This window comes from Erythranthe guttata, chromosome 12 (genome assembly GCF_056151865.1).
Source record: "Erythranthe guttata isolate IM_541 chromosome 12, IM_541, whole genome shotgun sequence".
NCBI classification, from domain to species: domain Eukaryota; kingdom Viridiplantae; phylum Streptophyta; class Magnoliopsida; order Lamiales; family Phrymaceae; genus Erythranthe; species Erythranthe guttata.
Window position 1 is genome coordinate 11,784,023 of NC_142544.1, and position 19,487 is coordinate 11,803,509.

At 31.5% G+C, this 19,487-nt stretch overlaps 2 long non-coding RNA genes across 2 annotated transcripts; both read right to left on the reverse strand.

The window, feature by feature from the left end:
• Window positions 1-12,001: 12,001 nt before the first annotated feature.
• Window positions 12,002-13,603, reverse strand: LOC148766462 (uncharacterized). The gene is made up of 3 exons (XR_016035030.1): window positions 13,373-13,603; window positions 12,846-13,157; window positions 12,002-12,275 (listed from the first exon to the last, which is right to left on the reverse strand). It is a non-coding gene; the product is annotated as an uncharacterized LOC148766462 (long non-coding RNA).
• Window positions 13,604-13,719: 116 nt separating this feature from the next.
• On the reverse strand, window positions 13,720-14,771 carry LOC148766463 (uncharacterized). The gene is made up of 3 exons (XR_016035031.1): window positions 14,603-14,771; window positions 13,867-14,024; window positions 13,720-13,797 (listed from the first exon to the last, which is right to left on the reverse strand). It is a non-coding gene; the product is annotated as an uncharacterized LOC148766463 (long non-coding RNA).
• Window positions 14,772-19,487: the final 4,716 nt, after the last annotated feature.

Below are 19,487 nucleotides of genomic sequence, written 5' to 3' on the forward strand. Positions count from 1 at the left end.
AGTATTGGTAGCGAAGTTTGACGTATTAACTGAAAATTGATAGTGTGGTGACCTTTTGAATATTGAGTAATTAAAATAAATGGTCGTGAACTTCTTCAAGTCGATTAAAAAGTGACATCGAACTTGTGAAATTAACTGAAAATGAACTTTAAAATTTGGCGATGAAAATTTGAAAATTCGACAAAGGGCCCTTTATGTTCAATGAATTCGCCAAAACATCTCTCTTCGTGATCAAATAATGCGTTGCAACATTTTATAAACACGTTTATATTGTTTTCATAGATTTTTAGCTATTAAAAATATGGGGTATTTTTGTAAATAAAAGTGCGAAAAACTCTTACTGAAAAACAAGGAAGTTGAATGTAATAAGTTGAAACAAGAAGGATGTAGGTGTAAATATCAAGGTTTCAAAACAAAATCAAATAGTGGACTTTAAAATATCGATGAAAATTAGAAAATCGACAACGCACCGTTGGTGGTTAAATAATGCGCCGAAACATCACCCTTCATGTTCGAAAAATGCGTAAAAACATCACCGTTCATGCTCGAAGAATGCGCCGCAACATTTTATAGACACGCGCACATTGTTTTCATATATTTTTAGCTAAAATTAAAATTTAGGGCATTTTTGCAAATAAAAGTGTGAAAAAACTTCTATTTAAGAAATCCGCTTGAATTTTGAAGGGCAATAACTAAACTAAGAAAAAATGGTGGAAAATGGTGGAAAGAACAAAGTTTGGCATTTTTTTGGTGGCCGACGGGATGGTGGCAGGCTGGCAGCTTTCGTTTCTTTTTTCTTTTCTTTTTTTTTTTTTCCTTTTTTTTAAATTTTATCTTTTAATGATTAGTTTATATTAATATATATGATATAAAATAATGGACAAATTTATCCCTACAAATTTCACGTGCAAAGCACATGATTTCCCATTCCGGTCAAAATTGCCGGAATATTCCTTTTAGGAGGCACCGTGCAATGAATAACAAGTTTAGGTAAAATCGTGCAAATTTTTTTTGTTTGCGGGGCAAAGTGCAAAACAGCCTTAGTTTAGAGGGCACACTGTTTCTTACTCTTCTTTTTTTATTCTCAAATTTACCCTTTCTCTGTTGACTACCTATTATACAATACTTTGATTAATTTTTATTTTTTTTTGTATTTTTATTTTAATTTTCGTTTATTTATTTATTTTTTCTTTCAAAAAAAAATTTAAAAGAAAATATTCTTTTAACTTTTTATTATATTTTTCATAAATATTTTTTTACTATATTTGTTTTTCTTCAGTTAAAATAACTATATTTCAATAAAATTACTATTATTAAAATAATTGTTATTATTAAAACAATATGATTAAAACAACTATATATCTCCAACAACTCTCATTTATCAAAATCAACAATTTGTTAAATCAACTATTATATTCAACTAAAAAGTAATAAAAACAACTATATTACTGTACGAAAACAACTATATTGTTATACGAAAAATATCTATAAATCTATAAATAACACCACACAATTTCAACAAAAACAAACATCCATTATACTATTGATCGAACACAAAATTAGCCTTATATATAAGAATTCAACCAAAAACTCCAATTAAGAAAATTAAGATTCAAGAATTGGGTTCCAAAAAAAACATCAAAGAAGAAGAAGAACAACAACAACAATGTTGGCGGTGGTCTGTATTGAAATCTCAGACGCAATATCAACCCTAGCGCCGCTGCATAATCTCGTCTTTCTCCCTAGCGAAAACCCTAACGCCGTCCTTGACGAGAGAATCCCATGGGTGAAGACCGTCTTCTTTTCGCGTCGGTGGAGGGAGGTACCCCGTTGGGAGAAGAGAGTAACAATGGCGGCGCAGAGATGGAAGAGGGTTGGAGGCGGTAGCAGAATACAGATGGAAGAGAGTTGGAGGCGGCGATATGTAGAGAGAAAAGAGAGAGAATAATAAGAGGAATAGAGAGAACGTGAAATATGCTTGGTTATTTTAGATATAAGGGCAAATGACAAATAGACCCATGACAAGAGCACTTAATTAAAAGAGGGATATCCAACTTTTTTGTCTTTCAAATAAATTCAACCCATTCAAACTTTATTTGCAAATAACGAAAATCCCTTTATATATACCAAAATTACCCCCAAATTCATTGAAACCCAATTCAACTCCAATTTCTTGATTTACACCCTAATTTAGCCCAATTTCATCAATTAACCAATTTTAAATCTAATTTCAATTTTGACCCCAATTTTGACCCGCCACCACCGGAGACCGCCGGTCGCCGCCGTAGACCGGCATTGATTTTTTTTATTTTTTTTTGAAAAACTTTTTTTTCCTTGATATTTTTTTCCGGCCGGTCAACTACCGTTGACCGCCGGGTCTCCGGCGTGGACTATTTTTTTTTTTTAATAATTTTGTTTTTTCTTAAAAATAATATTTTAATTAATATTACTGTCTTGGCTGCTAAATTACTGTCTCCGGCAGTTATTTAACTATCGGAGACAGTAATTTAACAACTAATTGACTTTTTTTTTTCTTCAGAAATATTTTAATTAATATTACTGTCTTTGCTACTAAATTACTGTCTCCAGCAGTTATTAACTATCAGAGAGAGTAATTTAACTGTTAATTGATTTTTTTCTAAAAATGTTTTAATTAATATTACTGTATTCGTTGCTAAATTACTGTCTCCAGTAGTTATTTAACTGTCGGAGTCAGTAATTTAACTGTTAATTGACTTTTTTATTCTTAAAAAAAATATTTTTAATTAATATTACTGTATTTGTTGCTAAATTATTGTCTCCAGCAGTTATTTAACTGTCGGAGACAACAATTTAACTGTTAATTGACTTTTTTTTTTTTTGAATTTTTTTTTAATTAATATTATTGCCTTGACTACTAAATTACTGTCCCAACGGTAATTTAACTGCCTTAGACAGTAATATTAATAATATTACTGTTCGGGAATATAATATTCATAATAATACTGTCCCAAACAGTAATATAATGTCTGAGACAGTAATTTAGAGGCCAAGATAGTAATATTAATTAAAATATTTTTTTCTAAGAAAAAGAAAATTCAAAAAAAAAAAAAAAATTCAACGACGGAGACAGTTGGTCAACAACCACCGGTCAACGGTGGTTGACCTGTCGGAAAAAAATTTCAGGAAAAAAAAATTTAAAAAAAAAAAGTCAACGCCAGAGTCTGGCCGAAAAAAAAAATTCAGAAAAAAAATTATTTTCTGAAAAAAAAAATATTTTGGGGGTTAATGTGATATATTTGTTTAAATCCAGGGTCAATGTGTAATTTTAAGGAAGTTAGAGCATAAAGGATGAAATTGATTAGAATTATATTATGGAGGGTATTTTAGACTAAAGACATGAGGATGGGCTTAATTGAGAGACTGTTTTTTTTTTGGACCAAAATGCATTTAAGTCCCATGTGATGGGCCTTTTTGCCATTTGCGCTAGATATAATAGGGCAAATTAGGTATATTAGTAATGTCAAAAACAATATTAATTAAAAATAAATTATTTAATATAAGGTGGGGGGTTTTCACTAATAATGAAAAGGAGGTTATATATCCACCTTAATATAGGTAGGGCTGGCAATCGGGCCATGTGAGTCGAGCTTGGGTTGGCTCAAGCTCACATACCATCGGGCCTCGTTATTACAGGCTCAAGCTCACATACCATCGGGCCTCATTAGTATAGGCTCAGGCTCGGCTCGTGTATTTTTTCGGGTTTCGGGTTTATGTCGGGCCCCATTACTATATAATTTTAATGAGTAAAACAAATTATAAAAACATGTAATTAACAAGTTTTACCTTCATTAAAGCCAATCTTTCAAAACTTAAACGATATTTGCAAGTTATTGAAAATACTTAAAAACAAGACCAAAAGAAGTAAAAATATTAGTAACTCTTGTCATTGGAAACCTTTTATATTCTCAAACTTCGGTGATAAATTTCAGTAATTGGATATCGATGTATTTTTTGCATTTGATCCCTATTTTACTTATTGTCCCCGCCACCGCCATCGCTACCACTTAATTCATTTTATTTTGAAAAATAAAATAATCTTATACGGTTGTAACTTGTATGTTGTGATAGCATTACAATAATAAATATATTATATATTTTAATATTAACCTAATCGATCGGGCCTTATTCGGGTTGAGCCATAGTAGGCTCAAACTCGGCTCATAAATAAGTCGGGTTTAATAAAATGGCTCAAACTCGGCCCGGCTCACCAAAAAGTAGGTTCGGCTCAAATATAATCGGGCCGAGCCATCGGGCTTCGGTTAGGTCCGGCTCAATTGCCGGTCCTAAATATAGGTAAATGAATTGGGGGTTTTCACTAACTATCCCATTTATATATAAATAACAAAATATGGGAAAATTAGAGAAAAACCCCGTCTAGGAATTATATAGTTAAGAAAACATTTCCTCCCAAAAATAATTAGAGAAAACTTCTTTAGCTAATATTCTACCCATGTGATATTTCCATAATTCTAAAACTACCTTTAATCATACAATTTCAAAAGCATAATCTTCTTTTTAATTTTTCATTCTGCTGCTTTTCTCTCTTCTTTGTTTTCTCTCCTCTGTTTTTTTTTTTCTTTCTCTCTGTTTTTTCTGGCAATGTTCTCCGCCGCTGCCGCCGCCGTCGCCGGAAGATGGAGAAAGAAAGAAGAGGAAGCACCCATCAAACATTATAAATGATTTTGATAGTGCTTCTGAAATCGAATGCTAGGATTGCTACATCGGCGGCGAAAATAGGTAAAATTATCGATTTGTCGCCGGAATCGGATTTTGATGGGTGGTGGTTTTGCTTTGGTTGGTGGTGCGAGTTGTGATTTTATTTATTTATTTGTAATAAAAAAACCGTCATAATATCAAAGTAAGGTGGTGATGGTGTGTTGTGGCGGCGGAGTGGTGACGATAGGGAGGCAGATTTAGGGTTCTTTGATGGATCGGGAAGAGGACGGCGCGTGTAGAGAATTTCGCACAAGCTGAAACCTTATTTTGTATTAAGTATAGTCGAACATAGGTGACTAGGTGGCTTGTTAAAAGACAACGATACTTGCTTTTAATTTCTGATGTAATATGTTATTTTATAAAATGATTGTTGATTTGCATTTATATTTTAATTGTATTTAGTATTTAGTATATATATATATATATATATATATATATATATATATATATATATATGCATTGGAAAAAGAAAAGCTATTTTTTTTAAATGAACAAAATTTGTATATTATAAATATATTCTATTTAAACAAAATTTGTATATTGTAAATATTTATTTAAAATAATTACTTATTAATTTTATATAAAAATCTATTCATTTTCTTACTTACTTTATGTATCTTAATTAATTAACAAAGTGAATTATAGACTGAATATATTTTTTTCTAAAACAAATGTTGATTACATTTTTACACTATTCAAAATCAGTATAAATTTCAAGTTTCACTATCTTTATACGCCTCATGTCCAACAACAATTACACATAAAACAAGTTCAAATTTTTTTTTTGATTCTCATTTATATTATTACACGATTACATATAATATTTGACAAGTGTCATCAGTTATATTTGACATCAGTAAATTTTTATTTTGTTCGTTTTCTTTTAATTTGTTTTAATTATTTGCAAATTTTATTTTTTGGTAATATAAACTATTTTTTTGGTGTTACATGGATTTTTGCAAAAAAAATAAAAAATTGCTTCCTTAATTAAAGAAAATAATGTATACACGTATTTAAAACTTAATGAGGGTAATTTCACTTTGTATTGATTTTCTTTATTTCAAGGGTGAAAAATAACAAATTCAATTATTATTTTCTTCAACCCTCAATATAGTTTCGAGCATACAAAATGCAAATAAACAAAAATCACAACGAATTACTAAAAAACTATATTTTCTTACAAAAACAATATTCTCACTAAATTATTTGATTGATGATTTTTTTGTAAAGTAATTAGTCAAAATATTTGGTAGCAATATTTGGAAGAAAATATAATTTTCAAATAATTTGATACCTAAATTGTTGTAGAATATTTTTTTATTCTTTTTTATTTTTTGAAAAAAAAAATTGTGAAAAAAAATTAATATGTTGATTTATTTTTGCACTTTGTTGTTTCGAAAGGATTGATGAATAAAAAAACTAATTTGAAATTTGGCATCCTATAAAATAGCACCAAAAATATTAAATTACCTTCATGAGCTATAAAAAAATATTTGGGATGCATATGCATAATAATTTGCGTTAATTTTATTTCATATTTCGGGTGTTTTTTGAAATTCATAACATAATCTTTATACTATATAGTTAAAGAATTATTTCGTAAAATCTAATCTATAATCAATATTTTAAAAATAATACAGACTGAAATAATGATAAACATTAAATTATTTATTTTGTGATATATTTGATGAAATGCCATGGGAGACCAAACCATTCTCTATATGCGGTGAAATGGTTAAATAATTTTATTTTATTATTTGGTATAAATGAAGTGCATAGGATATCACTAAACACTATTTTCAACCAAAAATGGTGAAAGCGTAAAATAGTATGTTACGGGTGGGAGATGATCCATTTTTTCACCATCAAAATAGAATTTGGTGAAAAAGTAGGTATAACATCATATTTAAGACTGGAAAAAAAAAAATGGGAGATGACCCATTTTTACTTTCTCTCAATACATCATATTTAAATTTTAAAGGGTAAATAACACTTAACCCCCTGTAGGATCACCTTTGTGCACTTCACCCCCTTTGGTATCAATTTAGGCAATTAAACCTCCTGTGGTTATCTATTTGTATTAGCCATCCAATTAACTAACGGAAAATATTAAATGCCTGAGATTCCCTTTTATTTTTCTACTATTTGCACGTCAAAAGCATGACTAAACTCTTATATTTTCCTTTTATGGAAAAATGTAAATTCAATATGATTTCATTATAAATAACCCAAATCCATAGGCCTAAACTACAAATTTTCAGACTTTCTTGAAAAACCGAATCCTAATCACCATCTTCTCCGTTCAGGCGTTCACGATCCCTTCCCTTCTTCTTCGTTCACATCCTCCACTACCTCTTTCCTTCCACTGTCTTATCTCCACAACAATCATTCATTCCCTTCTCCTCCTTTCAATTGTCAACGTCGTCAGAGGCTAATCACCATTTTCTTTCTCCATTTTCTGTACTTGAACCTGCAAATTGGGATTCGACTTTGGAGAATTGAATCAGAGAGGATAAGGAGAAATACATCCCTCAAATGAGATTTGCGGAGGTTGGTGTGCGGCGAATTGTCTGAAGGAAAGAAGAAAGATTGAGGGGGCGTGTGTGAATGTTGGTGTCGCCGGAGGATAAGGTGAAAGGTTGGGGGTGTGTGTGCGTGCGGCGAATTTTCTGAAGAAATAAAGGATTTTTATTAAGTTTTAAAACGTTTCAATTTAACCACTTTAGTTTCAACATTGTTTTCAATTTGGTCCCTTAATTTAAAAATTACCTGTTTAGGGACTGAGCGAGTGAAATGCACTCAATTTGGGAGAATGAGCTGCACTCTCCGTTAGTTTTAACAGATTCTTAAACGGCCGCTACACCTTGACAACCACAAGGGGGTAAAATACTTAAATTGATACTAGAGGGGGTAAAATGCAAAACTGGGAAACCACATGGGGGTTAAGTGCTATTCCCAATTTTAAAAACTATTATATATTTTTTTACATTTATAAACATGAATTTGAAGATATATTACTATATGGCATGGAATCCTTTAGTATTAGTATTGGTCTTGGTATTGTTATTTGTATTTGTATTGGTATTAATATTGGTATTCATATTAGTATTCGTATTGGTATTAATGTGAGTATTCATGTTAGTGTTAATATTAGTGTTTGTTAGGTTAGTGTTAGTGTTAGCATTAGTGTTAGTGTAAGCATTAGTATTAGTATTAGCATTAGCATTAGTGTTAGCATTAGTGTTAGTGTTTCGCGTTGGCGTTGGCGTTGGCATTGACATTGGCATTGGCATTAGCACTAGCATTGACATTAGCATTAGCGTTAGTATTAGTATTAGTATTAGTATTAGTATTAGTATTAGTATTAGTATTAGTATTAGTATTAGTCGTAAATTTAGTCTTAGTATTATAATATTAGTATTAGTATTAGTGTTAGCATTAACACTAGCATCATCATTAGCATTAATATTATGTATTAGTACTAGTATTAGTATTAGGATTAGTATTAGTATTAGTATTAGTATTAGTATTAGGATTATGATTACGATTAGTGTTAGTGTTAGTGTTAGCGATTGTCCAAGAGTTGTAATTTTTGTTTAAGTAGTGGCATCGGTGATTCAACGTGGTTAATGATAAACTTATATGTTATTTTGCTTGAATTATTTGCTATCAAGTACATTACTAAAGTTAGTTATTTTGCATAAGATTCACGTGTCGATTGCATTATGGGAAATATTTGTGTCATTTGATATAAATGATGTTATTAATTTTTGGTCTTGTGGGTTGCATATTTATCTATGTAATATTTAATTGCACTTCATATCTTACAACTTTGCATCAGGATTAAATCATCTTCATTTAATTTCATTTGTAATTGATTCCCGTGCATCGCACGGGTGAAGTACTAGTTTATTTGAAAGACAAAAAAGTTGGATGTCCCTCTTTTAATTAAGTGCCCTTGTCATGGGCCTATTTTCCATTACCCCTAAATTCAATGGAATGTGTAATATAAAAGGCAAGTCAACCAAAATGAAAGAAAAGAAATAAAAGCAGGATCAAAATTGAAGATCTACAAACTACAATCGTGTATTCTCCTTTTTTATAGAGACTTGCTTTTTACTGTTTGAAAATTGCTATTTACGGTGTATACTAAAAAAATATTTTATTTCTCTAAAACCTCAAAACTTCCCAAAAAAACCCAAAAACCCCCCAAAACGCGTAAAAGCTTAACTTGGGGCCCCATTCATGCAGTGCACGCCCAAGTTGGGCGTGCAAGCTCCATTTGGGCGCCCGAGTTGGGCGTCCAGTGCAAAATTAATTGAACGCCCAAGATGGGCGTTCCAACATGTTTTTGCGAAAAAAAAGCCCATCAAATCGATTTGTTTAGATTGGTTCTGTAATCGACCTACCCAATGCATATTACACATAAAAGAGTCGATATTACCTCAAAAAATCGAAGCCCAACCCTTCTTCAAGCTTGATTTCGAATTTTCGAATTTTTTCTTTTTTTTTTTTTTTTGCGAATTACGCCGCACATGCCTAATTCATCTTCTTCATTTTTTTTTGGAAGAAATTTGGGATGCACCGACGGTTCCACGAAGAAAAATTGAGAGGAAGCAATTATGGATTTTTAGAATTTTTTAAATTGTATTTTGGCCCAAAATTTTAGATAAAAACTTTGTTAGAAGTTTCTAAATTTAATAATACGATACTAGGTATTAATATAGTATTATTATAGTGTTATACAGTAATAATATTGTGTTGATCGGAAAAAAAGTCACGGGAAAAAGTTCAAAAAATCAACATTGTTAACCGACAATCCAATATCGGTGAACGACGTTAAAAACAGTATTAAAAAAATTCAACACCGAAAACAAAAAGTAAAAAAAAAAACTCAATGTCGGTCTACGGTCGGCGGTAATGGTGGTAAAAAGCGAGTCGTTTGTCAAAATTGATTAAATGATGAAATTGAGATTAAATTAGGGTTGAATAAAATTTTAGGGGTTTTTAGAATATTTTAAAAGAATGCAGGGGTCTGAGTGCAATTTTCTCAATGAAAAATCCCAAATTCAGCCATAATTCAACAGTTGAGCGTTACTTCTTGATTGTCAAACAGACGAACGGACTCAGTGTGTTAAAATGGGGATAATTACAGTTTTGGTCCCCCAAGTTTGCACGTTTTTCATTTTTGGTCCCCCATTTACCGCCGTCAACAAACTACACATTAATGTTGTCACATTTTAACACATTTAGTCCCTCCGTCTGTTTGACTGTTAAGTAGAACGGTCAACGGCTGAGTTTGGGATTTTTCTTTGAGAAAATTGCAATAAGACCCCTGTATTCTTTCAAAATATTCTGAAAACCTCTATAATTTTATCCAACCATAATTTGACCCCAATTTCATCAATTAACCAATTTTAACCAATGATCCCGATATTTCAAAATTGGGTAATCCGACATTGACTTTCTTTTTAACTCGGTTGACTCTTTTTTCGATTGATTCTTTTTGCCGATGTTGACCGATGTTGAATGTCGGGTTAACAGTGTTGACATTTTTCTCTTGATTTTTATTTTATTTTTATTTAAATTGCTGAGCAATGGAAAAATATAATTTAAAAAAAAATCAAAGCTGATAATCGGCAAGAAAAAAATATCATAAAAAAAAGTCAAAATAAAGAAAAAAGGAAAAAGTTAACGCATCTCAATAACGGAAAAATTTTAAGACAAAAAAAAAAGATAAAAATTAACGGCCGGTGTTAGCCCCCAAAACCGTTGTACTAGAGTGGTTATCTCATTCCAAATTACTCCGCACATGCCTAATTCATCTTCTTCATATTTTTTTGGGAAGAAAATTGGGATGCACTAGCGGTTCCACGACGAAAAAAAATGAGGGGAACAAATTAAGGATTTTAGATTTTTTTTAAATTGTAGTTAGGCCCTAGAATTTTAGATAAAAAATTTATTAGAAGTTTGTAATTTTAATATTACGATACTAGATATAGTATTATTATTGTGTTCTATGGTAATTGTGTTGATTAGAAGAAAAAAAAAAGTCACAATAAAAAAGCTCATAAAAAATCAAGAAAAATAAAAACAGTCAACATTGTTAACCAATAATACAATGTCGGTGAACGGCGTCAAAATCATATTATAAAAAAAAGTCAATGTCGAAAAAAAAAATTTAAAAAAAAAAAAAAAACGTCGGTCAACGGTCAGCGGAAATGCTGGTAAAAATCGGGGTCGTTTGTCAAAATTGATTAAATGATGAAATTGAGGTTAAATTAGGGCTGAATAAAATTTTAGGAGTTTTTAGAATATTTTAAAATAATGCAGGGGCCTGAGTGCAATTTTTATCTATGAAAAATCCCAAATTCAGCCCTAATTCAACAGTTGACCGTTACTTCCTGACGGTCAAACAGACGGAGGGACCAAATGTGTTAAAATTTGACAACATTAGTGTGTATTTTGTTGACGCCGATAAATGGGGGGACCAAAAGTAAAAATCGTGCTAACTTGAGGGACCAAAACTGTAATTATCCCGTTAAAATGTGACAACATTAATGTGTATTTTGTTAAAGGCGGTAAATGAGGGACTAAAAATAAAACACGTGCAAACTAGGGGGACCAAAATTGTTATTATCCTAAATTTTGTAGGTCACATACATGAAATAGATGAAAAAGTTTATCGATGCATAAAGCAATTCATGAACAACAATCTTCGTCCAAATTAGACATAAAGACTTTACAACTTGTGATTAATATGCAACCACCTTACTACGTAGAAACAAAAGCAACTACACATGCCGTGGATCCTCGTTCAAACAATAAGATTTTCTTGAGCTAACCAAGCTTCCCAGCCAAAGTATGTTCATATGCCTTCTTCTGTCTTTAGAAAAGATTTTAAACCTCCGTTCTGATACCACAAAATGTAACACCCCACATCATAACAGCAGAATCCAATCGGATCACCACCATTAAGTTAGGGATGCTAACCTTTTTATATATACTTAAACATTATGGTTTTAACATAAAAATACATTATATGCTTTGAAAAGAAATCAATCTTTGTACCTTCTCGAATCTATACATATATATACGTATTCATCGTACGTTTACAAAGTTACATTTTTCAAAAACCATAACACAAATATTGTCAAAATAAGCATATTTTACTTATTTCTCGTGACAAATATTGTTGTTTTAACTGTTTACGTTTAGCTAACAATTTCTTCAAAATAATAAATTCGAAGAAACTAGAAATACTTATAGTCTCATATTCGAATTTACATCTCAACAACAACTGATAGATAATAATCCATCTGTTACTAAACAAATGGTCTGAAATACAAAGTTAAGTCTAAAAAATATCCAAAGGTACACCAGATATGCCCATTGATCCAAGTACAAAAATATCTCAACAAAAACCGACTTCACTTCACCAATAAACTGGAAGTCTCAAAAATATTATCAACAACAACGTCATCCTTCAAAAGCTTAAACATTCGTCCAAATTCAATCTGCATAAATACCACACAAAAAAAAGAGCAGATGCTTAACAAGATTGGATCACAATGTAACAACATTGCCCAACTACATAGAAACTCAGATGCAGCTCATTCGAAAATGAAATTTATTATCAATTTCAAATTGTTTCCCAAAGCATAAGCAAAAAGAACTGTAACTTCAAATATACAAGCAGATGTATCTTCAAAACGTACTCGCAAAACCAATCGTAAATTATTTTACTAGAGCAGCGATAATACATATAAAGATTTTGAATTTTGCATGATTCCAATACTACACTCACTTAAATCAATCATAAAACACACACTAAAATGAATCAGAGGATATAAATATAAAGAAGTAAGAATTTGCTTCAAACAATATAGACCAATAGAAGAATCACGTTGGACAAGAAATCTCATTTAATGAAAGAATCACCTCATAACATTCATCATAAATGTCAAGAACATATTAGGTTGTCGCTAATCTATGTATAACACTTAGAGTTTGAAATATTAAAAAAATATCAATTTTACATCAACTGATGTAAAATACTATAACGCTTTAAAGCTGAATTTTCTTACCAAGAAGATTTTGTTCTTGCAAAGTCGCCGTCGAGGCGGTATTCATGCATGACCCACTTGGTTTTCTCCCCACGCGGGGCCCTCCCTTTGTAGAAACTAGTGTTTTCTTCATTCCAAGAAGTGCACCACCACCAGTACTTGAACCACCACCACCACCACCACCACCACCACTACTACTGCTGTAAACTTCTCTGTCTTTTCCGGTGGCTTTCCAGTAACCGGCGGTGGCTCTGTTAGTTCTCAGCCCAGTTGGATGCTTTCTGTCTCTCTAGCTGAAGAAATACCACTCCCTTTCTCCCATTTTCGCCACATCTACAAAACCATATATATATATATATATATATATATATATATATATATATATATATATATATATATATATATATATATATATATATATATATATATATATATATATATATATATATATATGTGTGTGTGTGTGTGTGTGTCAAGAACAAGAAACTTGAAAATGAAAGTGGTGAAGAAAACAAATGCAATGCAAGCCCTAATAAATAAATAAATACCAGGAAGTTTCCAAGGTTCGCATTTGTTAAGGTCAACCTCCGCAATATGGACACCGCATAAAGTGCCATTGAAGACTTTGGAAGCTATGTAGAAGGTGATAAGCTCATCATCAGTAGGATGAAACCTGAAACCAGGTGGCAGCCCTTGTTCATTCACTTCCTTCTTCTCTTTCAAGCTCACACGGTATTTCATCTATTCCCAACATCGCTAGCTAACAGATTTATATATATATATATATATATATATATATATATATATATATATATATATATATATATATATATATTGACGTGTTTCTTGCATTTTTTCTTGCAAAGTCTCTATTTTTTCTTCATAGATCTTATTCTTTTCCTTTTGATCTGTTAACTCTGTGGTGAGTGTACTGGTGTACTGATTATACTCTTTGTGCTCGAGCTCAGTAAACCTAAGTAATGGCGAAATCAATTATAATCAATTTCAAATTGCAGAAAAATATAGTAAATAAATTACATACCGAGTCCAGCAGTAATCGGTTGTTGCTTTTTTCCATCTCCAAAGCTTCTAAATCCCCCTTTAGCTGCACACCTCTCAAAACCATTTGAACTTTATTTACTTTTATTAAAGCCCATTGAGGATTTATCACCAGAACTTGCTCTACTTCCAATGCATTATCTGTTTGATTTGTGTTTAGGCTTAGATAAAAATGCATTAATATGCATATGTTCTGTTTCTCCAATGTCAATAGCCATTGTTGAACATTTCATCGTCGATACTTTGGACACGTTAACAGGTCCAATCCTCAATTTCAAACCATTGCTTAAAAGTTCAATAAAAAAATTGTTTTTTTGCACCATCAATATAAATCAAAATGCAGATTAATCACCCAACATGAAATTACAATTGAAAATAACAAACAAATCGCAGTCATCTGTGGAAGCACAATATGCCAATGTGAAATTACATATGCCTTTATTTTCTCTTCAATTTCTTTCGGGTTACTTAGTAGACATGCATTGAAAAATCAAATATGAAATTAAAGCACCATAATTATGATTTATATTTCCGATTAATTTCAAAAAACTTAATCTATAATTCAAACATCAAAGAACCCCTATATAAGATTTGAAATATAAAATTAAATAAATCTCATTTAATTTTGAGGATAAGCCAATTTAAGCCCTTTGAGCAAAAACCCTAAATTTACCAATGAGAGAGAGGGAGAGGGGTGGAGAGGGGAAGAAATTACTAACCTTCACTCCACAGATTGAAAGACGGGGGTGGTGGTGGAGGCGACAACCGGAAGGCCGAAGGTGGTGGTGGTGTTGGTGGCTGCGGTGGTGGCGGTGGTGGTGGAGGCGACAGTCGGAACGAGAGCGCGAGAGAGACCAAATGCGCACGAAAAACAAAATGGAAAGGGATGCCAAGGAAATTTTGTGGTCAATTAAATAATATTTAATTAAGAGGAGTCATAAAATAGTTAGTTTTGCATTTAAGAGACAAAACACTTTTTTTGTCACATAAAAAAAAATGGCGTTCAAAATTAAAAAAATGGGAGGGATTTTTTTTAAGGGTCCATTTGATATACACCCATCATATGGAACTTATATAGGGCTAGGTCCACTCCTAAAATTCTTTCTTTGATATAACCCCCTGGAGAGGTAAAAGTACTATTGAACCCTTATGTTCAATTTCCACCCAATAGCATTCAGCATTTTCGCCCCTACATTCAGCATAATGTTGAACTGCATTTAGCATTTTAGACCTGCATTTATCATTTTTATAGATTATTTTAATAAAAATATAAATTCTTATTTTATTATTATTTTTTATATATATATATATATCGTATTTTGTATTTTTTTAATTTTTTAATTTTTAATTTTTTTAATTTTTTAATTTTTTTAATTTTTTAATTTTTTAATTTTTTTTTTATTTTTTTATTTTTTTATTTTTTAATTTTTTAATTTTTTTAATTTTTTTAATTTTTTGATTATTTTTAATTTTTTAATTTTTAATATTTTATTTTTTTAATTTTTTCTGGATAAATTTACTGTACTAAATTGACTATATATGACTACAGTATACCACAGTCATGTATAGTTATATGTAATCATGTACTGTCTTTTTACCCCAAAATTAATCTATACCAACAACAAAATTCACAATTTAATCTTGATATTATAAATCAACTAACCCAAAAAAATTGAAAAAAACACAATCACATGCATATAATCTTTAAAACATGAACACGCATTACTATACATTAAAAAACACATAACGTACATATAAATATATGTTACTACACGTGACTATAGTTATATACAATTATCAATAGTTATATAAGTGGCATAAGTCCGGAGTACTGTAGCATGAACCCAACTTCACAAAGGCACTTCATCGAATTTTATTCTCTGCATGTCATAAAATTATAATAAAAGCAAAACCTGCGACAAAAAAATATGAGTTAAATAGCAAAATGGAACATGAGAGTTAGGTTACATGAAAAATACAAAAAAAAAATGATTTTTTTTGTTGATAAATTCACTGAACTAAAATGGACTACAAATGACTATAGTATACTACAAGTCCTATATATAGTCATGTATAGTTACAAGTAGTCAGGACTATACATGACTACATGTGACTGACTACATGTGACTGTATATGACTAATATAATTGTATATTTACCTGACTCAAATCACCCATGTAAGTAACCATTACTGGTTAAATTTCTATTACAGACAAACAAAGCTCTCACACATTAGGTATTTCAAATCATCTTCAAATAAATACAAAAAAAAATTACATTTATATGATTTTTAATAAAAAATCAAATTACATGAAAAATACAAAAAAAAACAATGAAAAACAATTTTTTTGATAAATTTACTTTGGTGAACTATAGTCACATGTAGTTATGTTTTCTTGTTACTGCATGACTATATATGACTCTGTGTAGTCAACTATAATCACATCTAGTTATGTTCATATGTGACTATATATGACTATGTGTACATGACCACATGTGACTATATATGTATATAAATAATATTCATCTACACCACCAAAAAAGTCATGATTATAGTTATCTATAATTACATATATATTGTTATATATATGACTAAATGTGACTCAAATTTCACTTCTCCACACAATAACAAAATTGATCTATTAGTTGCAAAGGAGTTGCATCCACAATGATTAAAGTCCAAAGTTTTTCCAAGCTTTTTAGTAGTAATATTTATTTATAAATAACAAACTAAAAAAAAGTTTTACCAATGGACACAATCTAGCAAGTTTTGCAGAGCATTGAACAGAAGAATATGTCTTGTCAAGTTTTGACCTAATAACTATAGTTTAAAATTAACAAGTCGACTTACTGTGTGTCGGATCTACAAATTTGTTGTAAAAGGATAGCGATTTTCCACATCGGTTGTACTCTTCATTATTCGCATCTAGGGGCAGCAGTTTGAAGCAAATGGCGGTGGAAATAGTTGGCGGTTGAGCTCGGGAAGGAGGTGCGGCGCTAGACAGAGGGGGAGCGACCGCTTGAACGGTGGAGGTGGATCTATGGTGGGCGAAGGAAGAATGGTTAGAGAGAGAGAAAAGAACCGAGCAGCGCGGTGGCGGAGCAGCGGTGCAAGGCGGAGGTGGATCAACGGCGATTTTGCGCCGGTGGTGGAGGAGCAGCCGTGGTGGGGGATGAGAGAGAGAAAAAAAAATCGAGAGTTTTGAGAGAGAAGAGGCGGTGGGAGGAGGCAGAAAAGCAACGAGAGTTGAGAGAGAGAGAAAGGGGTTAGGGTTTTAAATTGTAACTAAAAGGGTAAAATATGTATTTCAATTTGTTCAGGGGGTCTGTCAAATTAAGTTTAGAATTTGGGTTTTTGACTAGGGAAGAAAAATCCATAGGACCTATCCCTATATATTTTCAAAATTAGGGTGTTATCCCAAATTTCCCTTTTTTTTAAATTGAAAAGAACTTTATCTAATGACGAAATTAATTTTGTCATGAAAAATAATGAATGTGACGAAACTATTATGTCATAAAACAACTGCACATTGTCACAAAAAAATGTGCAGCAATTGTTAGAACTAGCCAGCCTTTCCTTTCGTGACAGTTTTTTAATGTGGTCGCATAAAATGAACTTTATGTGACAAAATATGATTTTGTCTCATAAAAATTCAATTTACGCGACGACTTGAAATTTCGTCATAAGATCCATTACTAATGTGACGAATTTAGAATTTGTCACAAAAGATCGTCACAAAAAAAACTTTTTTTTGTAGTGCGTTTACAAAGTTACATTTTTTTAAAACCATAACACAACGGCTAACAAAATGAAATCAGAGTTTTTAGCTCGGCTACAAAAATGGCTCGAAGCATGGCATATGAACAAATCTCTGTCTGGCCGCTCTTGGCTAGGTCAACTTCTAAACATGTACATCATTACCTGCATCATAAGAACCTAATGAGCTAATGGCTCAGCAAGTTGAAACTGATATAATAGAAATATATCACATAACACACTATTCATTCAATATGTACAATATCACATATAACTTCATTCATGATCCTTTCCTTTGAAATCGTTCTCTTTTTCGGGTACTTTTGAAGTGTGGTACTTGACTGATAGTAATAGCATGTGGTTTTCGAAACCTGTTAATCATATTTGGCCAATAGATAATACGGGGTTTCCATACCGGCCTTTCAACCTTACTTTAATTTCTTTAATTGTGGGTTTTCCATACTGGTCTTTCGACCTCAGGTATTTTCCACCATGTGTTGGGTCCGCCAGTTTCTCCCACGTCCCTTGCCTACCTGACCATCAATCAAGTATCATACTCCCATTTTTGAAACATATTCTTTCATATCAGTATGACTCATCAATCATCAAACATCATGCAGAACACGTAGCAAAAGTCACATTAAAACACACATAATATGGTTCTTATGATGAGCAAATGAAATCTTCAACTTACCTCAAGTTCAATATGGTGTGTGAAGTGAAAAGGTCAGTCTTAGATAGGGTGTGCTAGAAGCCTTGATTAGAGATGAATTCAGACTTCAAAACGTAGGATTTTTAGCTAGAAAAGGTGAAGAACTTGTTCTAGCTATACTTCTATGAGTTTTTATAGGTTTGATGTTCTCTTATGTGAATATGGAAGTGAAGAAGTAAGAAGAGAAGCTGAAGTAATTGGTCTGGTCGTTTTTTGGAAGAAGACAAGTGAAAATGAAGACCAAAACACAAAGTCTTCACTTATCTACCCATTCCCAACAAGGCCAAATGGAGGTTCATGACTGGAAGACTTGTATTTGTTGTATTCTTATGGTTCCTCCACGTTTTTACAGCTTGAGATGAGATAGGGGGCTGATGTTTACTCATTATAATCAAGTGTAAACAATTTGAGAATTGTCTTGTGCAACCTAGTCAACCAACCAATCAAATTGCACCCTTTTGCATACTTTTGATTTTAGTCTTATATAAGTTACTTCAAGTAATTATATATGTAATTAATCATATTAATATGTAATTAAAATTCATAAATGCAATTATGATGAATATATGACCGTTTAGCACATTGATCCTCTCTTAACTGAGAAACAGAGTTTCTCACTGCAATATATCACGTAAGTTCATCGTAAATCATACAATAGAAGTTCAATAAAATGTATCATGTATTAGCATATTTTAAGAAAAGTATTCGGTCACGTATTAAAACACAATTAAGGCACATGTGTAGCAAGTAGTCGTAATCATGCATCATGAATAATGAATTTTAACTATATGCCTTGATGCAATACGCTTATTATTGGCCATGTATGGATGATTGGGCATTACAGGCGGATCTGCTGATGTTTTTTTTTCTTTTAGTTCTTCTATTTTTGGAAGCATTCCTACAATTTTCGTCGGAAAACCGCATCCATCAATGAAATCGGTTCTGTGTGTTTTATGATTTCTTAAATTGTGCGGTTAGAATAAGGGGATAAGGATTTCACTAGGAGTTCAAGTGTACAGGTACTACATTCACATATAAGATGTATATTTCTTATTCCAACACTCAAATCCGTGGAAATATGCTATCATATGATGTCCGTGTCTATATAATTTTTGTTGCAATCTTATTTTTGTCTA